At 34.6% G+C, this 21235-nt stretch overlaps 1 protein-coding gene and 1 long non-coding RNA gene across 13 annotated transcripts in view; one reads left to right on the forward strand and one right to left on the reverse strand.

Moving 5' to 3' along the window:
- Positions 1 to 3330, reverse strand: part of LOC143249505 (uncharacterized) — a 54428-nt gene extending 51098 nt beyond the window's left edge. The window contains exon 1 of the long non-coding RNA XR_013027807.1: positions 2925 to 3330. This is a non-coding gene — a long non-coding RNA (uncharacterized LOC143249505). The remainder of the gene's footprint in view (positions 1 to 2924) is intronic.
- Positions 1 to 21235, forward strand: part of LOC143249504 (myocyte-specific enhancer factor 2C-like) — a 161791-nt gene that overhangs the window by 79820 nt on the left and 60736 nt on the right. For 10 of the 12 annotated variants that reach the window (XM_076499465.1, XM_076499457.1, XM_076499452.1 and 7 more), the window contains one exon: positions 4826 to 4937. The gene's annotated coding sequence lies outside the window, so the exon portion shown is untranslated. Of the gene's footprint in view, positions 1 to 3442; positions 4637 to 4825; positions 4938 to 21235 lie in introns of those variants that run through there. The other 2 variants (XM_076499462.1, XM_076499455.1) reach the window with 2 other exon arrangements.

A 21235-nucleotide genomic window follows, 5' to 3' on the forward strand; every position in this document is an offset into this window, starting at 1 on the left:
TTGTCACATCGAATTTTCTGTGGCGCATGGTAGGATAAACGGTTGTTCCAGACATACAAAATCGGCATCTCACCAGCAAAAGGTTGAGGCGAAGATGCAGATGAAACGATCCAGATAACGACATTTATGAGTAAGAATTCAGAATATGAAACCATAAATGCAGAAGTGATGTTCACGCAATTCGTCATTGTTCATAATTTACCCCTAGCTATATCCGATCGTGCAGGACATCTATTCAGAGAAATGTTCCCAGACTCGGATATTGCGAAATAATATGGCTGTGCTAGAACCAAAACTACAGCCATTGTACAAATGTTGGGTTGTGAAGATGACAAAATGATTTCAAGCATACTTGCTAACAGTGTTTACAGTTTAGCCACGGATGGATCCACAGACATGGTTTGTTTGTTTGTTTTGGAATTTCGCACAAAGCTACTCGAGGGCTATCTGTGCTAGCCGTCCCTAATTTAGCAGTGTAAGACTAGAGGGAAGGCAGCTAGTCATCACTACCCACCGCCAACTCTTGGGCTACTCTTTTACCAACGAATAGTGGGATTGACCGTCACATTATACGCCCCCACGGCTGGGAGGGCGAGCATGTTTAGCACGACGCGGGCGCGAACCCGCAACCCTCGGATTACGAGTCGCACGCCTTACGCGCTTGGCTATGCCAGGCCGCCCACAGACATGGATGACTCAAAACTGTATCCAGTGGTTGTACGATATCTGTACGGGCTCTGTCTACAATCATTACGCTCAGTCATTTGAAATAGTTGGCATCTCTGCGTTAGTATTTAAGATTTCATAATAAATATTTACCCACAATTGGTTCCAGTTACCATCTTTGGCCAAAGTTGTTGTCAAAGAAAAAATGTGACGATTAATTAAGTATACTTTTGTTTTTTTAAGACTTATCCATAAATAGGTATTTTTCAAAACAATACAAGTGGGTACGAAATGTTTTATTGAAATGTTCTGAAGATTTTGAAAACGTATATTTTTTCTCACTAATTTTGAAATTACTAAACATCTAGTCCTTCAGTGGCTCAGCGGTAAATCAGAAAAGTTATAACGCTAAAAATGGGGTTTAATGCTCGTGGTGGGCAGAGTACAGATAGCCCATTGTGTACTTTTGTGCTTAACAACAAATAAATATAAAACTCCTATCTACCTGTCAGCTTTCGGTAGACAACCAAACATTTTTGTGTACTTCTCATTTGGTAAACATATGGCAGGATACTGTAATTGTTAATGTCGACATTTACTGCTAATTTTTATGGAAATTGAAAAACGTCAAACATTATCAACTTCCACTAACCCTCATCCAAATAAACAATATAAGACGGTTACTTACGTACTTTTGTCTTATCTAAACAAGAGTCATGGACAGATTCTTTCATTTCGACTGGTTGAAACATTTTTATATTATCACATGAAACACTTTCTCACTTAACCAACGAATTTTGGAATTTCCCGTTTTTGACTGATAACGAAAATAGGAAATGACAACAAGTGGATCTTTTAATACTTAGAAAGTAAATTATCTTAACCCGATTTTCACATTTCTTCTCAATTTTTTTTTCTACCATCTCAGGTTATAATTAACTTGCCAATAATTGCACTCAGAAATTTAAAGATAGTATTTTACGTAACTATTGAAATGAATCCAAAGTTATGACGATTGTGACAGCTAGAGCCCTAGTATGTGATATTACTCTTTATTACTAGCCCATCGGTGTAATTTTGATCTCTTCGAAAAAAAGGTTCTAAGATACGAATATATCTGTACATCGTTTTAATGTTTATATTTTCACACAACTGGTCCACAGAAGTGATAAGGAGCACCTAAAAAGTAGTTTTTTTTTTTAATCCAAGATTCGGGGTTATGAAATTGAATTCTTTTCTTCCAACAGTGTTTGTTTTGATGGTAATCGGTTATTATTACAGGAAAAATATAGAAATTATGTTTTGCATTCATATAATTAATATCTATAAGGACTTTAGCTTGCCACTGTTAATTAAAAAAACTATGCGCTTAATATGTGGTATTGATTGTTAATTTAAAATTGTATTTAGCGATGTCATGGTACTTGAGTATAAACAGACAACGGGTTGTTAGGTGTGTCCCATTGTTTTATGTTTTATTTAACAGTCAGAGTCTATCAGAATATAAAATGGGTATATTTTTGATTGATCATATGACTGATAATGGATCTGTTACTATTATTTCTGAAACTGTATTAATGGTTGATTCTAATTCAGCTTTCAGCAAGGACATTCACATCGGCTTTTTGTTATTGAAACGTCTTAATAATTTAGATTTTATGTTGTTAGTGGGTGTCTTAAGTTTGGAAATATTTGTGTACTCGTCTGTGTTTTAGAACCCAATTAAAATCTACATCATGTATGTTTATGTATTCGTGCGTTTCTGTTTGGGACACGCTTGATGAAAGCTACACGAAGACCATACGTTTTTAGCCAACACTAATTTTGGTCCCAGAGGTTATAGGGATGGCATATAGTTAACAATATTCGCCGCCAAATTGGCTTTTCTAATCGACAGACTATTTAATTTTTATAACACTCCCATAATCCAACAGTGCGAAGCATGATCTTGAGACAGTGGTATGCGAACCATGTATTTTTAGATATACAGACCCGTACGTTAACTTTTTAGACCACACTCAGCTTTCATGTATTTCTATCATGTCTTCTGGCATGGACAATAATAACTTCTGTAACTTATTCGCTTAAAAATCACAACTAAAGAGAACTTATTAAACTAAAAGTCACTAGTGATGAATCCATAACTCGTGAATAAAACAACAACAACAACAACAACAACATATCAGTCAATTCCTGGAGGAGTGGAAATCAAGTGTTTGTAAAGAGAAAGCGAAATAAAATAGAAACGTACAAACTACCTGCTCTTGTTGTTCTTTGAAGAACTATGGCTCTCGAAATAACTTCATTTCTTCGATGTCGAACGACTATTCATTGGACCATAGAATATGAAGTAGCCATTAATCATAGAAACCGACCACTGTGTGAAAGGGAAGGTTATAAGGTTGCTTTGGAACTGCAGATTGATAAGATTTTTTAATCATCAGTTTGATATCTTATGTAGCTTATAACTACATCTCCAAACAGTTGTAGAATCAAACACATTTTATCATCCATCTGTAAGCAAGAATAATTATTATAGCACATATTCGCCTTCTGTAAACTTTTCGATTTCACTCGCTATAGTTTTCCTCTGTTGAGCATATTTGATGTTTAAGCACAGTTGTTTTATCCTATGATGAAACACAGTCACCCGAGTCTAACATCAAACCATGAAGTAAATGTATCGCCCTGGGCTGAGTCTTTTGGCTGTACCCTCCAGATTCTATACCAAGTTGTTTAGATTTGCAGTTAATTTTGGAAGGTTTCACTTTAGAATTTCTAATTCCAGCTAGCCAGTTACTGTTAGCCACGAGTGAACAGTTATGGTGACAGGTTATTTTTAAGATTCCAACTCTGAGGTTATTCCCGTACCGTGCAGGATTTATTTTTGACGGGCACATAGTGTATATTTCGTGTTACTCAGTCTTAAGCCGCATGCTTTAAATCAGAAAGAACACTCGTCGTCTTTACTTGCTTACTTATTATGTATTTAGTTTCAGGATGCTCTGAAGTAAAACCAAAACCTAAGCTCGCTTTAGGGAGTTTCAATGATATAATAGATGGAGTTCACGTAATTTCATCTTGGGTAGCGAAAAGGGTTTTCTGTGAGAAAAATTGGGAAGGATCTTTAAAGAATGCCCCAAGGCAAAGAAATACACAGAAATGTCATCATATCGTTTGTTAGTCCATCTGACTGCATATTTATTTATTCATCATTTTTCTGTTTTCTGATACAAATGTCTGGCAAAACTGTATGGACATAATTAAAGAAACATGGTATTGCATTTGGCCTTATGTCTTTGGTACATGATATATTTATTCTCCATCTATTCTAATTACTAGTGAACTACTGCCATAAATTAACGAATAAACATTAGAACTTCAATGAATATCTGTAAAAACAATAGTTTTAATAACCTGACGACGAGTGGTATAACTAGTAAGAGTTATATATGAAGGCTTGATTGTGAAGATAAACAACTACAGATAACTATTCTTTCTAAAACCTTGTATAGGATTTAAAAAAGAAATGCAGAAACCTACTCGATGTTTACTTTTACAAAGAAAACCTAGAAGTTTAATGGGTTAGCAAATAAATACTAGAGGAGTTAGTATATTAGAAAATATAATATGGTATCTAATGATGTTGGCACATAAACACCTTTACGCTTTTTGAAGGATAAACATCAGAAGATATGCTCTAGATCAGTGGTTCCCAACCAGGGGTGCGAGATAACATTTGTTTTGGCCACCTTCACCTTCACAATAATTACTGTGAGGGGTGGGAGAACATATTAACATTTTTTAGGGGTGCAGGGCATAAAAAAGGTTGGGAACCACTGTTCATGATAAATGCTATATTTTGAAGGATAAAACATAATGAAGTCAGGTTTCGAGGATATTCTTGAGTTCATTATGGTGCTAACAAGACTACAACTTTATATAAAAAAAGAAATACATTGTATGTGAGGTAAGCGTTTTGATGTTATTTTTTTACTAATAATCCCATGAAATTGAGGTATATTATGAGAGTAAAAAGAAAATAAACTTGATATTATGATTGAATTACTGCTACTTAACTGTCTCTGGTAAAAGTTTTATTTATTAATATTTTTGTAAACGTTGAGAAATTATAATAAGCAACCTTTATTTTACACAGAATTGGATAACAGAGGACTTAACCTGGAGTAGAATATTGGAGTCCCCACCTTACCACAATACGTTTGTCGCTCAAACTGGAAAAACAAGGCCCGTTGGTTGTGTTTGTCGATGTAAGTATTTGCACGTGAGCTTTTGTTTAAAAACTACTGAGTCTTTTCGACAACCTGTTGCGCCGACGTGTTTGTGTTTATTCATTTGTGGGAAACATACTCATCGAGGAACAGACGTTTTTTAATCATTCTGTACATCAGTCAGCTGGTTGGAGTGAAGCGAAGTACGGTTGGAATAAATGGGAGTATAGAAAATCAGTTTTGGTTGATAGCCGTAACTGATTGCAAGCTCTTAGAACTTGTGTTAAGATGAATAAGTTTATTTATTTATTTCCAGTGTCCTCGCAATATTACACAAGTAATCTCTATGTTAGTTTCTCCTTTTTACTAATTTACTAGAGGGAAGGCAACAAGTTAACAGCGTTCACTGCCAGCGGTTGGGCTGTTATGATAGAATAGATGATGTGAAAGTTGCCCACAAACCCAAAGAGTAAATTGTAATTAAATAACTTGCGAACCATGGACCCTAGGATTAACAGTTTTGCATGCACTTTTCTGAATAGAAATGTTTCAGATTAAGCGTAGATTAGAGGCAGATAGTGCAAGCTTTGTTTTCAGTCGGTGTTAAAGTTTTGTTTGTTCGTATGAAGTTGGTCATTTCTGATATTTTTGTTTTGTTTTAACGTCAAGATAAAATTGGTCACATGTGAATTACGAGAAATTGAAAAATAAATAAATTGATTATTACTCGTGTCATAGTAAATGCCAGCTACTCTTGTAATGAGAAGCAATAGCTCTTCTTCAAATCGACACTTATCCAAAGACAAAAAAGATGTAATTTCCTTACTTAAATTTCCTAAGTGTGTGTTTTTCTTATAGCAAAGCCACATTAGGCTATCTGCGGAGCCCACCGAGGGGAATCGAACCCCTGATTTTAGTGTTGTAAATCCAGAGACTTACCGCTGTACTAGTGGAGCGCGTAATTTCCTCAGTCAAATTGAAATTGATCATGCAAAAATTCAAATATTAATTTCAAATTTTTAAATTCGGAGAAACGTGATTCAAATTTTTTTATCCAGTTTACATAGAGGTCATGCTTAGCATCAGAGAAATCATATGTCCTTATTATTTTCTAGAAAATAATGTTCAATAATATTCTGTGGCCATGGAGTTGTCAACCTCTGCTTTAGACTATCAAATCAAATTTAAGGAACGCTATGTAAAAAAATGTGCAGCATAAAAATACAGCAAAATGTGCTTGTGAAAAGTATTTCTTCTTTATTCACAAGTGTTTTAAAGTAAAATTTACTCCAGTGGCACAGCGGTATTTCTGGGGACTTACAACGCTAGAAATCGGATTTCGATACCCGTGGTGAGAATAGCACAGATAGCTCATTATGTAGCTTTGTGATTAACAATAAACATATAAAATATACCTGAATTTGAAATATCGTTTTGCAAACGCTCATTGCAAGGTGAAGGTAAAGTTATTCATGACACGTTTATACTTACTAGTTATCGCGAATGTTTGATGTAAGTATTTTATAGGAATTGTATGTTTTCTTATAGCAGAGCCACATCGGGCTATCTGCTGCGTCCACCGAAAGGAATCGATCCCCTGATTTTAGTGTTGTAAATCCGAAGACTTACCGCTATATCAGCGGGGGACTTTATAGGAATTAATTAGTTTTCAGAGAGTTGTGTACGAAATGCATAATTAACGTGAAATTGTAAAATCATAAAAAAATGCGATGGCTCTTGAGTGTCCTATTTTAAAGTTACATGTTGAAGTGTTCTGTTTCGTTCACTTATTTATAGAAAAATTTATTAGGCATATCATTTATTGGGGCTAAAGAGTTTCTTTAAGCACTACAATTAATGTATGAGAGGGTTGCGAGTTTGAATCCCCGTCGCACCAAACATGCTCGCCCTTTCAGCTGTGGAGGCATTATAATGAGACAGGGAGTCTCACTATTCTTTGGTAAAAGAGTAGCCCAAACGTCGGTGGTGGGTTTTGATGACTAACTGCCTTCCTTCTAGTCTTTCACTGCTAACTTAAGGACGGCTAGCGCAGATAACTCTCTTGAAACTTTGCGCGAAATTTTAAAAGAAAAGTGTGTTAAAAATATCTTTATAAAATATGCTTTTTATTTTTTCTGAATTTAAAAAAAATCCCTTAAATCGCAGTAATAGTTATTGTAAATAAATGTGAACGATAAATGCATCAGTACTGAAACAATGTTTTATTTAGTTACTGACGGAAAGAGAAAATAGAGTAATATTTTAGTAATATATTTATTATTAAATACGTAATGGTTCAATGTTATTACACATATGCCAGGGTTTGGTCAAGCATGGTGGTTAGAATGCTCGATCCACAATCAGTTGGTAGAGGAATTGGTACTCGTACGAACATACTCGTCCTTTCAGGCGTTGGGGACGATATAATGTCTCTGTCAATTTCACTATTCGTTAGTAAAGAGTAGCTTAAGAGTTATTAGTGGGTGGTATTGAACTGGTACCTTCCTTCTAGTCTGTTACTTCAGAGTAGAAACTATTAATGCAAGTAGTTCCCGTCTAGCTTTTCACGAAATGTAGCAAAATAAACGATACAAATATAGCTTCATATCAGAAGAAACAGCGAATTCATATTCGACAGCAATCGCGATTATTATTTTAAAATCTTAGGTTAAGCATTATTTGTAATCTTTAACCAAATATGTCAAAAAGAGAAGCTTTTTTATTAGTACTAGAGGATTAATATTTCATTCAAGCGTGTTTTTGTTGGGTCTCTTTTCTAAAAAAATACTTTCGTCTTTGTTAAAATGTTGTTTCTTGCTTCATCGAGTTGTTTGATAAACTGAATAACGTGATACTGAATTGTTGAGTAAACTGAATAAAGTGAAACTCGAGTCGTTGGATAAATTGAATAATGTGGCATCGAGTTGTTGGATAAACTGAATAGCGTGACACCGAGTTTTTGAATAAACCGAATAATGTGACACCAAGTTGTTGGACAAACTGAATAACATGACACCGAATTCGTGGATAAACTAATTAACGTGATAACGAGTTGTTGGATAAAATGAATAATGTGATAACGAGTTGTTGGATAAACTGAATAACATGACACCGAATTCTTGGATAAACTGAATAATGTGACATCGAGTTGTTTGTTGGACATGCTTCTATGTTTTTTCTATTGAAGGTTACGTTTCTGAAAAATTATACTTTTGTAATATTCGAGTGAAATTAAATTTTACCAAAAGAAGTTTTCAGACACACTATTCTGAATGTAGAGGAGAGTCCACAATGTTGTCGCTATGACAGCAATCTTGTGCGACTACGAGTCTGCAACCTGTATCTGTTTTCAAGTGACCTAAGTGTACTGGTGTTTCGTGCTTGAGAATACAAACCATATCAAGAAAGGATGATTTCCTGTCAGGCGCGTGAGTCTTTTAAACCACGTAAAAAACTAAGAGTGAAAAGTACTTCGTTATTAAGACAAAGGGCCAAAGCCAGGGATTGGGATAGTGTTTTAACTTAGGTTGCAGATAAAATCCTTTTTCCTTTGCTTCAATGAACGCTTGCAACTGAATGTTGTTCGAGAAATAAAGAACATGGGATAACGGTACGTTCTTTGCGTGATTGTAGTCTATTTCCGACGCCCAATCTGCAGCGGATTTTTTTTTTTTATAGCGTGCGCGCACACACACACGTATATGTATATATATATATATATATATTACTGTGATGAATGTTAAAACTGTTAGCTTATATATTGTGAAAAAACGGTTTATTATAACTAGCAGAAATTTCGACCCAAGTGCGGCTGTTTGTCTAATCGCAGTATTCATACCTTATTAAAAAATAAATTAAAAAAGTGAACATTTTCTAAAAAAAATATTTTATTTTTGGTAACTACCATACAGGAAAATTGTACAGACAGTGATCTTTAGTTGTACATAATTCATTGCATCAGAATGGTTCAATGTACAGAACTTAAAATTTTCACAAGTTTTACTCACATAATGTGTAACGTTTTTATATATTAAAACTTTTATCCTTTATTGAAAAAAAATAGTTTTAAGAACTATAATTTCTCAGAATTACATTTAAAAATTCCATCAGTAAAGATATAATCAAACCCTAGTGATATTCGTGTTATTGTTGTGAGGCGAGTATCTTTGTTTAAACTTCTGTTATATTACAAAGAAATTGTTGTTCCCAGTACCACAGTAATTTTTTCTGATTGTTTGAATCTTGAAAGCTAGAAGTGCGAACGTTTTATGGATATTCGTTTGTGGTGTCATTCAAGGAGTTTTGGTTGCATACATAGATACTGACATACACGCTATGTCCGTTAGAATAAACTTGTTTTCTTTTGTGCAATCTGTTTCCTCGACCAAACACATGGAATATATAAATAATTTGTGCGAAGCAAAATCTCCTCGTAACGTTTTTACAGTTTATTATTTCTTTCAAACTGAAACTTATCATGTTTAATGTTTTATAACAGCATGGTGGAAAAGATATTGCATAGGGACATTTTCAGAGGACTCGAAATACACACTAAAAATGTTTACAATGGTTTATATATTCAGTTTTGGGCTGCCTCGGTTCTAACCACTGGAGGTATCTAAGCCTATTATTTAGCGTTATAAGCTTTTAGACTTACTACTGAGCCATGCCTGAATTTATTTAACTCGTAAAACTATGTCACACACTGAATAATCATAACTGTTTTATTGAATAAAGCTACGTCTACGTGAATTTGTTTATCTGACGACGTAAAATTTTACCAATCTAGCTAGGGTTTATCTATCTGACACATAAAGCCTGAAAGAATGCGTAGCTTAACTGGCATACCTGTAAATGGCAGAATGTGGAAAATTTAAGCTAAAGGCATGTAAACTACTGCAAATACTTTGCTGTTCACGGCTAGTGGTGTATAATTATCTTACTTTAAAGAGGTGCCCGGCATGGCCAAGTGGTTATGGCACTCGACTCGTACTCCGAGTGTCGCGGGTTCGCATCCCCGTCGCGCCAAACATACTCGTCCTTTTAGCCGTGGGGGCGTTATAATGTTCGGTCAATTTCACTATGCGTTGGTAAAAGAGTAGCCCAAGAGTTGGCGGTGGGTGGTGATGACTAGCTGCCTTCCCTCTAGTCTTACACTGCTAAATTAGGGAGGGCTAGCGCAGATAGCCCTTGAGTAGCTTTGCGTGAACTTTAAACATTAAAGAGGGTCCCCTGTTAGATCAGCGGGGAGTCTACGGATTTACAACGCTAAAATCAGGGGTTTGATTTCCTTCGATGGACACAGCAGATATCCGATGTGGGTTTGGTATAAAAACACACTTTAAAGAGGATCCATAATGTGTGTTTGTGTATGTATGCGCGCGTATTAGCATTCGCTACAAAGAAATGATTTGCTCGATAACCGTAATATTTGGTTTGGTAACTGAAAACTGTCCGATAGTGTACACGGGATATCTTGTTTTAAGATTTTTGCTCGAGAAGGAGGTTAAAAAACCAAAACGAAAGGGGCAAACTTCCATTTTTTTTATAGACTTTTGGCTTGCATCACCCAGAGTTGGCTACTTCTATTACCATTATTTTTTGTATAGTAACTGGAAACTGTCAGACAAGTACTTGGACTATTTTCCTTTAGGAATTTCCTTGAGAAGAGGTATAAAACGACTCTAAAATAGGGCACATTTTTGCTTTTTTATAGACCTTTGATTAGAATTTAAAATACAAATCATTTAAATAAGTAACTTATTGCCTTCAACAAAGCAGGATATGCAATTAACATGTAATGAGATCATTAGGGATTTAGTACCAAAATAAAGAATGGGAAAATTACGTAACATTACCTTTATACAATTTTTGCTTCTTTAATGGGCACCTTCAGCTGGTTGTAGTAAAATTTAACTATTTTACTTAGGTCTTTTAACGTTTAATTTAAACTTAAGGTAACTTTCATTTCAATTCAACCATCATTTCAATCCAACTTATTCGTGTTTTTAATAATACTTTTAAGGATTTAGCCTTGTGGCATTTATCTTAAACTTTCTTGACCAGGATCATACAGTATATATATTTTTTGTCTGAATAGTATACAATTCAGACAAAGATGTAATGACAGTATTAACAATTATTGTGTATTCAACTTGACGTATATTTTGTGTGAATGTGTTCTGCTGAAATTACATACTAGTACGAAGAAACATCATATTAAAATGCTATTGATTATAACTGCAATACATAGCAAAATCAAAAGAAAGCCAGGAACATCATTTTTCTGTGAAGATGGAAATCAGTGAGGGTTTTCGCAGCTGGCCATCTAAACATCCGCTCCCGAAGCTTAGCATTAACTTGGATTGATGCCAAACCAAGCCAGCTGGAAAGGCACTGGAGAATGTATGGATCACGTGCTGGTGACCCAAGGGCTTCCCCATGAGAACACTATCAACCAGTATTCTAAAAGGAGTTATTCTCAATTTTTGTCGTCCACAAGGGCTCTTCATCATCAAATTAAGATTACTTTTAGCTATGGAGAGGTTAACAGTTAGATAAGTGCTTTAGGGTAGGAGAAATATACACTGAAAGACTGGCTATTATCTTAACTATTTCGTACAGGACATTTTATTCCCGTATACAAAATTAAAACACGATTTGGAAGTTTTGTTTTACCATTTCCCGTCTATCGAACATTGTAATTAAGATGCGTATTTATTTATTTTCACTGACTCCTAATACTAAGTGTGTTTTTAAGAATTGTTATTGTTTCTCCACACTTTAGGGGGAGACCTCGATGAGAAATGTATTATAAGCTTTTAAAATCTTCTCATTACTCCACTAATGACAAGTTTACTTTTAATCATTACTCCATTAAATGACTAGTTTACTTTTAATCATTACTCCATTAAGTGACCAGTTTGCTTTTAATCATTACTCCATTAAATGACCAGTTTACTTTTAATCATTACTCCATTAAATGACTAGTTTGCTTTTAACCATTACTCCATTAAGTGACTAGTTTACTTTTAATCAGTACTCCATTAAATGACTAGTTTACTTTTAATCATTACTCCATTAAATGACAAGTTTACTTTTAATCATGGGCCTGGCATGGCCAAGCGCGTAAGGCGTGCGACTCGTAATTCGCGGGTTCGCGCCCGCGTCTCGCTAAACATGCTTGCCCTCCCAGCCGTGGGGGTGTATAATGTGACGGTCAATCCCACTATTCGTTGGTAAAAGAGTAGCCCAAGAGCTGCCTTCCCTCTAGTCTTACACTGCTAAATTAGGGACGGCTAGCACAGATAGCCCTCTAGTAGCTTTGTGCGAAATTCCAAAACAAACAAACAAACTTTTAATCATTACTCCATTAAATGACTAGTTTACTTTTAATCATTACTCCATTAAATGACTAGTTTCCTTTTAAACACATTTAATTGATTTGCCCTACATTTTAAATTTTAATTGGCAGAACAAGTATTATTTTAAAGTTAGTATCACCAGTTATGTTTTTTTCACTCAATCGAATGTATGCACTAGGATTACTTCTGTTTTCTTTCATTAACCTTCGCTTGACGTGAACAATTAAGGGTAATTTTGTGAGTATTTGAAAAAAAAAAAAGCTTTGACGCTATCACTCAAGTGTATAAGAAGCTCCATACAGATGTTTAAAAAAGTTAGATTTGTGTATTATTGATTATCTTGCCTTCGTAAATGTCATAATTTACTTTTATTATTCTTCAGAATATAAATAAACATAATTTGTCTGCCAACTCGTGTATCACAGTTGAATAAAAATTTCTGTTTTAGACTGGTAACTTACTGTGGTAATCACTTAGAATAACAAAACTCCTAGGGACACGTGTTTAGTTGAAGACTTCCAAACGATCCCCACAAGTGCTTAAAACCTATTAGATTTGTGAAGGTGTATATAATACGTAGTGCACGTTTGTTCGGAGTAATATTTGGAGATAACTGAAGAAGATGAAATACACTGCCACACTTATTACGCACATGCACAAAATGTCCCTTGGAACTTAGTCGAAATTTACTCGTTGCACAAACACTATAAATGACGTAGGTAATAAAGAATATCTTGTTTGTAATATACAAATGATTGTATATCGAAATTAATATGATACATAAATGTAATTGTTACAATAAAGTCAAGTGACGACGTGACCTCATCTTGTGCATCAATTTTCAGATCATTAGTGGTTTCATTTGGTTAAAAAAAAGGGGAGTCTGAATGACCAGGTGGTTAGGGCGTCCGATTCGTAATTTGAGGGTTGTGGAATCGAATTTCTGTCACATCAAACATCCCATTTAAGCCGTGGGGGCGTTATAATTTGACAATTCCACTATTTGTTGGTAAAAGAGTAGCCTAAGAGTTGGCGGTGGGTGGTGGTGACTATCTGCCTTCTTTCTTGTTTTAAACTGCTACATTATGGACGTCTAGCGCAGAAAACCCTCGTGTATGTTTGTGCGAAATTCAAAAACAAACAAACATAACCACATAAACGTTTAAGTCTGCGGAAGCCATGCTATTTATCTGCTTGGAATTATCTGGTACCTATTTAACATTCAGCAACCAAGAGATGATTTTAATAATTCATGTACTATGTCCCGTATAATTACGGTAGATAAGAGCATTTGCTGTGCTACTTTTCCTCATTGGGTCATATTAAGACTATCACTCTTTTTTTTTTTTTTCTTAAGCCAGCTAGCTATATGATATTTTTAGAGCATGACCCCAAATCTCTCTATTAAACTCAGCCACTGACATTTTGTCTTGCTGCAGGCATGTTTAAAGTTGTTGTGTGTTATTAGCTCTAGTGTTTGTAGTTTTAAATTAAGTCCTGTTCTGAACAAGTTGGTGTGATCACAGTAAAGTATGTAAAAAGGTACATATTTCTTTTTTATCAGTATGTGAGATCATAGAACATTACAAGCAATGTTCTAACTTTATTCTTCATTATATAGCTAAACAATAATGTTATATTAGCGTATAGCTTGTCAAAATTAATGGGGCAGGTAATACCACTCTCACCATATGGTATATTATAACGTCGCATTTTACAGCTAACTGCCACCTGAAATAAGTAAGTTTTACGAAATCGAGGATAACCAATAAAGATGCAGAATAGCGCAGCTGAGGCGGTCAAACGTCGGTATTTTTTTTGTGAGGCAATCAAAATTAAGGTCACTCTTGAAATGTTGTTCGTTTTGTTTAATTTCGCGCAGAGCTTCACGAGGTCTATCTACGCTAGCCGTTCCTAATTTAGCAGTGTTAAAGCTATAGAGAAAGCAGCTAGTCATCACCACCCACCGCCAACTCTTGGGCTACTCTTTTACCAACGAATAGTGGAATTAACCGTCACATTGTAATTCCCCTACGACTGATAGAGCGAACATTTTTGGTGCGACGAGGATTCGAACCCGCGACTTTCAGATTACGAGTCGAGCGTCCTAACCACCAGGCCATGCCGGGCCTTCATGGAATGAATTCGTGGCGTATTCATAGAATAATTATTGGTAAATATCAGTTAGATTAACAAGTTCTAATAAATACAGAGCCAGTGTGTTTTGGTAACACAATGTTCCAACAACGGGGGGTTATGTCATGTTACCTAGCAACGAAAGTATACCTAATATTGTTGATAATCTATGTAATAAAAGTATAAAATGAAATATATGGACAAAAAGCAAACAAACTAGAAAATAGTTGTTGATTTTTAATTTAGTTTTTATTGATTTAATAAGTTTGTTTTTGTTAAAAACACTGGTCATATAACATAAAACAACTTAATTCATAAACAATTTAATTTTAAAATTGAATCGATATTTTAACCTTCATGATAAATTTTATGCACTTGGCTCTAGGTTAGATGATACCATTATGTGTCTCTACTTTAGGCTTATTATACCAACACTCACTACACATATAAGGTTTCACGGCACATACCCTCCCCGCACGGCCAGCTTACGCCTCCGTCACTAACATTTTAATGAACAGACAATAATCGAACTACTTGGATAAGTTAATTTCGGTTTTTATAATTCCTCCTATTTTGAGAAATCAAGCGTGACGTGATGTGACGCACACTGGCTTTTGTATAGGTTACATTTTGACCGAAGTGGTCAACTACTGGGCAGCTTTTTTTCCGATATCTATCACACCATACCAGTTATGATGGTCATTGTTCAGTTAAATGGTAGCCACGTAGAATATACGTAACGCCCCATGGTGACAATGTTTGGGTTTTCTGTGTATATCCATTTAAAATTGTTGCTCTTGTTGTTCGAACCCGCCTAGAAATAATGTATTAACCTCTGTATATAACATTAAAATCATGACAGAAATATATTTGAAAGTTACACCTCGAAACAAAATCTCTTACTGTCCAGATTTTGTTATGCCAATCTTTGTAGTGTCTGGTTCAGTTGTAACACGAGCGTGAAAGGATCGTGTTAGAAATTCTAGAAATGTCAGTCTTGCTCATCTAGTATTGTTCGTCGCGAATGGGAACAACTATTTCGAAGTGATTTGGGTTGACAGTTGACATGAGACTATGTGTGAACAAAGGCCATCACCCATCTTGCCAGTGATTACAGGCGGGGCTCACTAAAACACTTTGTTGACAGTTGACTGCTTGAACTGCATTCTGACAACAGATGGTTACCTTAAGACACTATATGACAGTATCTGATCCATGTTGGAGATGTAACTATGTTTGTTGCTATGTAACTATGGAAGTCATTGTCGTAAAGGCAGAAATATTCCATGGTCCAAATATCGACTAATTGCGCATTCATAGACATATTAAGGAAGTCGAAAAGGTGCGTCTGCCTTTATAAGTTTCATTTTTTTTCATTTCCTGAAAATTTTCAAGAGAGCAAAATGAACGATTTGCAGAATCGATAGTTACACTAACCCTAAAACTTGTGTTGTTGATATGGCTATCTATATCGTTATAAATTTAAATGGATAAAAATGCTATCAACCTTCTGTTTTTGTTTAATTCAACTAAAACACCATGAATAATAAAAGATTAATATAAGATGAAGTAACTATTATTTATGCAGTTTCATTAAGCATTGTTTGAGAGACAAGAATGAAATCATCCATTGTTGCTATCTGCAAATATTCATCTGGTAAAATTATTTGTCTTATGCGCCTTTTAAGTCTACTCACTGTGTTAAAAACAAACGTCATTATATAATACCAAGAACAAAAATGATTGTTCGCGTTGTTTTGATTGGTATGACTTAGATAGATCATAAACTGATGTACATATTCCAGTGGAAGCTGACGCTTGTTAAAGGTTTTGCTGTAATTCCCATCCTTCAGCCATCCTAAGTTTCTGTATCATGAAGGAATTTTGACAAATCTTTTCAGTGTAAGAAATTTAAACCATCACTAAAATAAAACTTTAGAATGGAGATAGCAACGCCACTACCATCCCAATTTGCTGGTTTAATATTTGGTAATACCACTGAAAGTGTGTATTGAATAACTTGTGTTAATAAATTAAACCGAAACGCGCACTAACAACTATAATTATTTCTCTTTTGTAAAAAGCAGACTTGTCTACTCATCGCGGTGGCCAAGATTGGTAATGGAACCACGTTATATGAGTTGTCGGACGTCAATACAGTATTTCACAAAGTGAAAAGCGTTGTTCATATAAATATTTTAAATTTTTCACAACGCTAAACAGTGGTTTGGTTATCTTTAAAAAAAGTTTCTTACCTTAGATTTTGGCTTTCCATTTGTTTTCGAGTTCACAACACTACTGTGAATTTTGTGCTTTGCTTACAAGACATGATCACGAGGTAGTTGCAGTTTTGGCCATTAATGTTTGGTTTTTCTTCAAACTGGTATTTGCCGTATTTTTACAGTTTTTTTTTTTTAATGCAGCACTTACATTAATGATAGACAAACTTATGTTTTAGTCACGTGACATGATCTTCACGACCAATAAAAGTTCAATTATATATGTTATTCACATAAGTACATATTTCTGGTTGGTCGATTAATGTGTCTCTGTTTTTAGTAGGAATTCTGTTCTAACTAAATAAATTACATAAATTTACAGTTGATATTAAAGTTTTGGATATTGCTAGCTGTGAATAAGGTACTACTGATTTACAAAATGATTTAGATCATTTAGTTAGTTGGGCGAATCAATGGCAAATGAGTTTTAATTATAATAAATGCAAGATAATGCACGTGGGTTAATATGAATTATAAGTATAATTTGGATGAAAATAACGTTAACAGTGACATGAAAGAAAGGGATATTGTTGTAATAGTTGATTAGTCTCTAAAATCATCCAAGTAATGTGCTGTTGCTAGTGGTAGGGTGAATAGGAGATTATGATTTATCTGCAGAAATCTTGAATACAAGTCTAAATAGGTTATAATTTCAATGTATAGGTCGCTGGTTAGGTCACATTTGAGATACTGTGTTCAGTCTTGGGATCCTTACTGCAGAAAAGACTGAATTGTTGGAAAGGGTTCAGAGAAGGATTACTAAGATGGTGCCAGGGTGTCGTACTAGAAGAGTTTGAAATTTCTCAAACTGTTTTCTCTTTAAAAACAAAGAATTATACAGGACGTGATTCGTACTGTTTTCATGTGAAAACAGGGGTTTCTGTACTCTGCCCACAATGGGTATCGAAATCCAGTTTCTAGCAGTGTAAGTCCGCATACATAGCGCTGTGTCACTGGGGGCGGGGGTAAAAACTAACCTGGCGACTAACTTATCAATTTGTTTAGCTCCACTTATAATCAGAAGTCGTTAAGAATATATAGTTCGAATATTCTTATTGTGGAAGTGTCCTTTCTTTTGTCCGGTTTCATTGTATAATATTTCAAGGCTTACGAAAAACATTAATATAAATTACCAAAATTTTGTTTATAATGTCTGTACTTTTCTTTTTTTTTTTGAAGACAATAAGTTTCTTACAAGAAATTTTAAGTTGCAAAAACACGCGGGTGGCATTTAACCAAGAAATCTATTATTACACAAACTTTATAGATAGCTGGAGACATGCTACACTCGTTATCATATAAAAACATCCTGTGCTAGTAACTACCTGGATATATTGCTTTACCGAATGATAACTGACAAAGTATTTCATTGGTTCCGTTCATTAATATCGTCTTTTTTACACTTCTTTTTGAAGCTATCATATATTGTATTATTTTATAAATATGTAGACATAGACTTGATAAATACGCTGTCGATGTAATTGTAAACTCAATAAGTACTTTGTTGATGTAAATTTAGACCCGGTAAGTACGTTGTCCAGGTACTATTGTTGTCAAATCAAATGTGTTATATATAGTCTCTATTTGTTCACAGATTTTTACTTTGTTTTCAGAATTTTTCTAGATAGTTTTTTAAACTTGCACAAAACGTTTTTATGTATAAAATGGGTTTAACATTTGAGACAGCAAGTTTCTCATTAGAGTACAGTGTTGCAAGTTTCAAAACGCAACGCAGATTCTCACACCCGTGTTTCATTTTATCGATCAACAGTTTAAGAAATTATTGGCTTCAATCGATTTTTCTGAGTCGTTCAAGTATTTTATTTTATTATGTTAGAGGTGAATAACGTTTGACTGATAGTGGCACAGCGAAATATCTGCGGAATCGTACCGCTAGCAATCGGGTTTCGATACCTGTGGTGGGCAGAGCACATAGAGCCCATTTTGCAGCTTTGCTCTTAATTTTAAAGAAACAAACAAACTGATATGGAAGTACGTACTCGTAGGTCGTTTAATATTATGAATTTTGTGATTGACTTTTTGGCATTAGTATTATCTCCTTCAGTTTTTTAACATTTGTATAAAATCTTTATCATTTAAGCCACGCAGAGAAAACAATGATATTATTTACTTTTTCAATTTTATAAATCTTTTATTTGTCTCTTTCGTCTTTACAGAAAAGAATTGTAGGAACATCTTTAGTGTATGTAACTTGTACTTTTTTTTTTTTGATGAAAACAAGAGGGAGGGAGTTTACATTGGGACAGAGCCAATATTTTCTTTTTATCTTAAGTTGCTAGTATATCTTGAGATTTAAATATTCTGTGTTGTAATGTTCGAAGTGTGTTTACCTGCACCTTTTCTCAAAGGGTGGTTGCAATAATCTACGGGATGGTGTTGTTCTGTATAGAAGAATATTAGTCTAAAGAAAATTAGATTTTCCAATCATTAAAAATCGACACCAACACAAGAGTTTGCTCTCTCAGGTTTCTTGGCGGGCTGCCATTCTGTCACGTGAAGCGTGTACCAGGCGAGGTTTCATGCAGCAACAGATGTAGAAGGATTGGGCTAAGTGCCAAAGGATGCTGACTGGTCTCCCTTCCAAATAAGGAAATTCGAACGCTAGCTTAGTGTTGGTGAAACTTGAGCATTGAAGAGAAAAGCAAATTACAGGGAAAGATAGGATTGAGTGTTTGCGAGGTCCCTATTCTAAAATTCTTCTAGCCTTTAATAAGAGTTAATAAGTCTCTGAAGTATTTAAATATATTACACGCGCGAATCTAAGTAGAGTTTCCTTTCAGAAATATTCATTTTACTCATGCATCCCAGTTCTGTTGAAGTGCAGACTTTAGGTGAGAATACTGTAAATATGGCGTCCACGAGTTTTGGCAGTATAGAGTACTGAGTGCAGAAACAAATTAAAAACAGAAAATTAACATAAATTAGTAAAGCAAATGATATTGATGTAATCACGAGGGCATCATGTAATGCCTCACGTAAAGACAGCGCGAATTGTGAACATCTGAGAAGGATATTTGCGTGAATTATAAGCATGTCAGCTACATACTTCTGTGAAATAAAAAAGAACGTATTAGAGGTACTTGATCTGTGATCATTTGAACACGTTACACATTTGTATGAATTAGTCACAGTCTGATGTAGTCTGTAAAGCTAGTTAAAACTTGTACACGTCAAGCAGGAATTATGGGATAATTCGATCTGTACGTGTGCTAAATCTCTGCAATAATTATATCACATGAGGGATAATCAAACTAACCAGACATAAACCATTAGAGGGAACATGCCACATTTGTTTGCTAAAATATGATGTAAAAGCTGATGATGTAAAGCTGCAGAAAACAAAGGCCCATAAAAGGATTTCTGTGTATCATGGTACGAATTAAGTCTGATGTTGTATAAATTCAAGACAATTTCATCAGAATCATACTATAATTTTAAATCTGAAAAGAAAAGTAATATATTTAACATTGGAGAGGTTCTTACATTAGAAATAATGTATTATAAACATAGATCTGTAATTTTGAGATTTGTTTGTTTCCTTGCAACAGTCACATACATATTATACCATAAAACATTGCCACCGTAAGATATGTGGTAAGTTTAAACAGTGTGGTATTAAGAACCATATATTTCCTTTGTTTTAATCTTAAAACGTGTGATATTAGGAATGGAAACAGGTACGCAATAACATGAGTAATTCTATAATTAGCATATGTTGGAAATAATTGCGTGAGTTAATGTTTCGCTCAATATTTCTTAGAACCTGCAGTTATCTCTGAACAAAATAACATGGTGATATGACAGGTAGTAAGGGATAACGGTTATAGAACATCGCGTGTGTTTCTGAATGTATCTAAAAATAAACCTGGTACCGAAAGAGTTGTTTGTATATAAGTTTGTAAATTTAAGAGTTAAATTATTGATATTTTCTAAGGGTTATTGTGTAACTTAAAAGGATTGGTTTTCACTTTGTTCCGTTCTTTAGGTTGTTTTTTTGCGACGTACGAACTGAAAAGCCTTTAATTGAAAGTACATTCCCAGCGCTGTGTACATCCTGTATTCGCAGAGGTCTTTTGTACTTTGTGCTGCCTACGTTCCAGGCAATAAATCCTAAAACTAGCTTGTTTTCACGTTTTCCTTTGTGTAAGTGTGTACATTGACCTTAAGTGAATAGAAATGGCTCGTTACAAAACTTGTAGTGTTTGATGTTTTATTCTTTCCATACAAAACATTACTAAAGTTAGTTGTTTTGATGTAAATATTGTAGGGCAAGTTTTATTTATGTAGCTACTTTTGTACTGATGGAAGTTTAAAATATGTAAATTTTTGCGCATGTTACCACAAGACGTGGAATTTAAAATTTGTAGACTGTACTCATATATAGAGGACTTATTAGCTCATTGGGTTGTGCATACCCGCGGCTTTGCTTATTGTATATCACTATTCCGATTTGTTCGTGCGAAGGAGAAGTAACTGCTTTGTACGTATTTCTATTCTAATTATTTTAACTACAGGACCAGTTGATTAGTTTTAAAGT

This window comes from Tachypleus tridentatus, chromosome 4 (genome assembly GCF_004210375.1).
Source record: "Tachypleus tridentatus isolate NWPU-2018 chromosome 4, ASM421037v1, whole genome shotgun sequence".
Taxonomy (NCBI): Eukaryota; Metazoa; Arthropoda; class Merostomata; order Xiphosura; family Limulidae; genus Tachypleus; species Tachypleus tridentatus.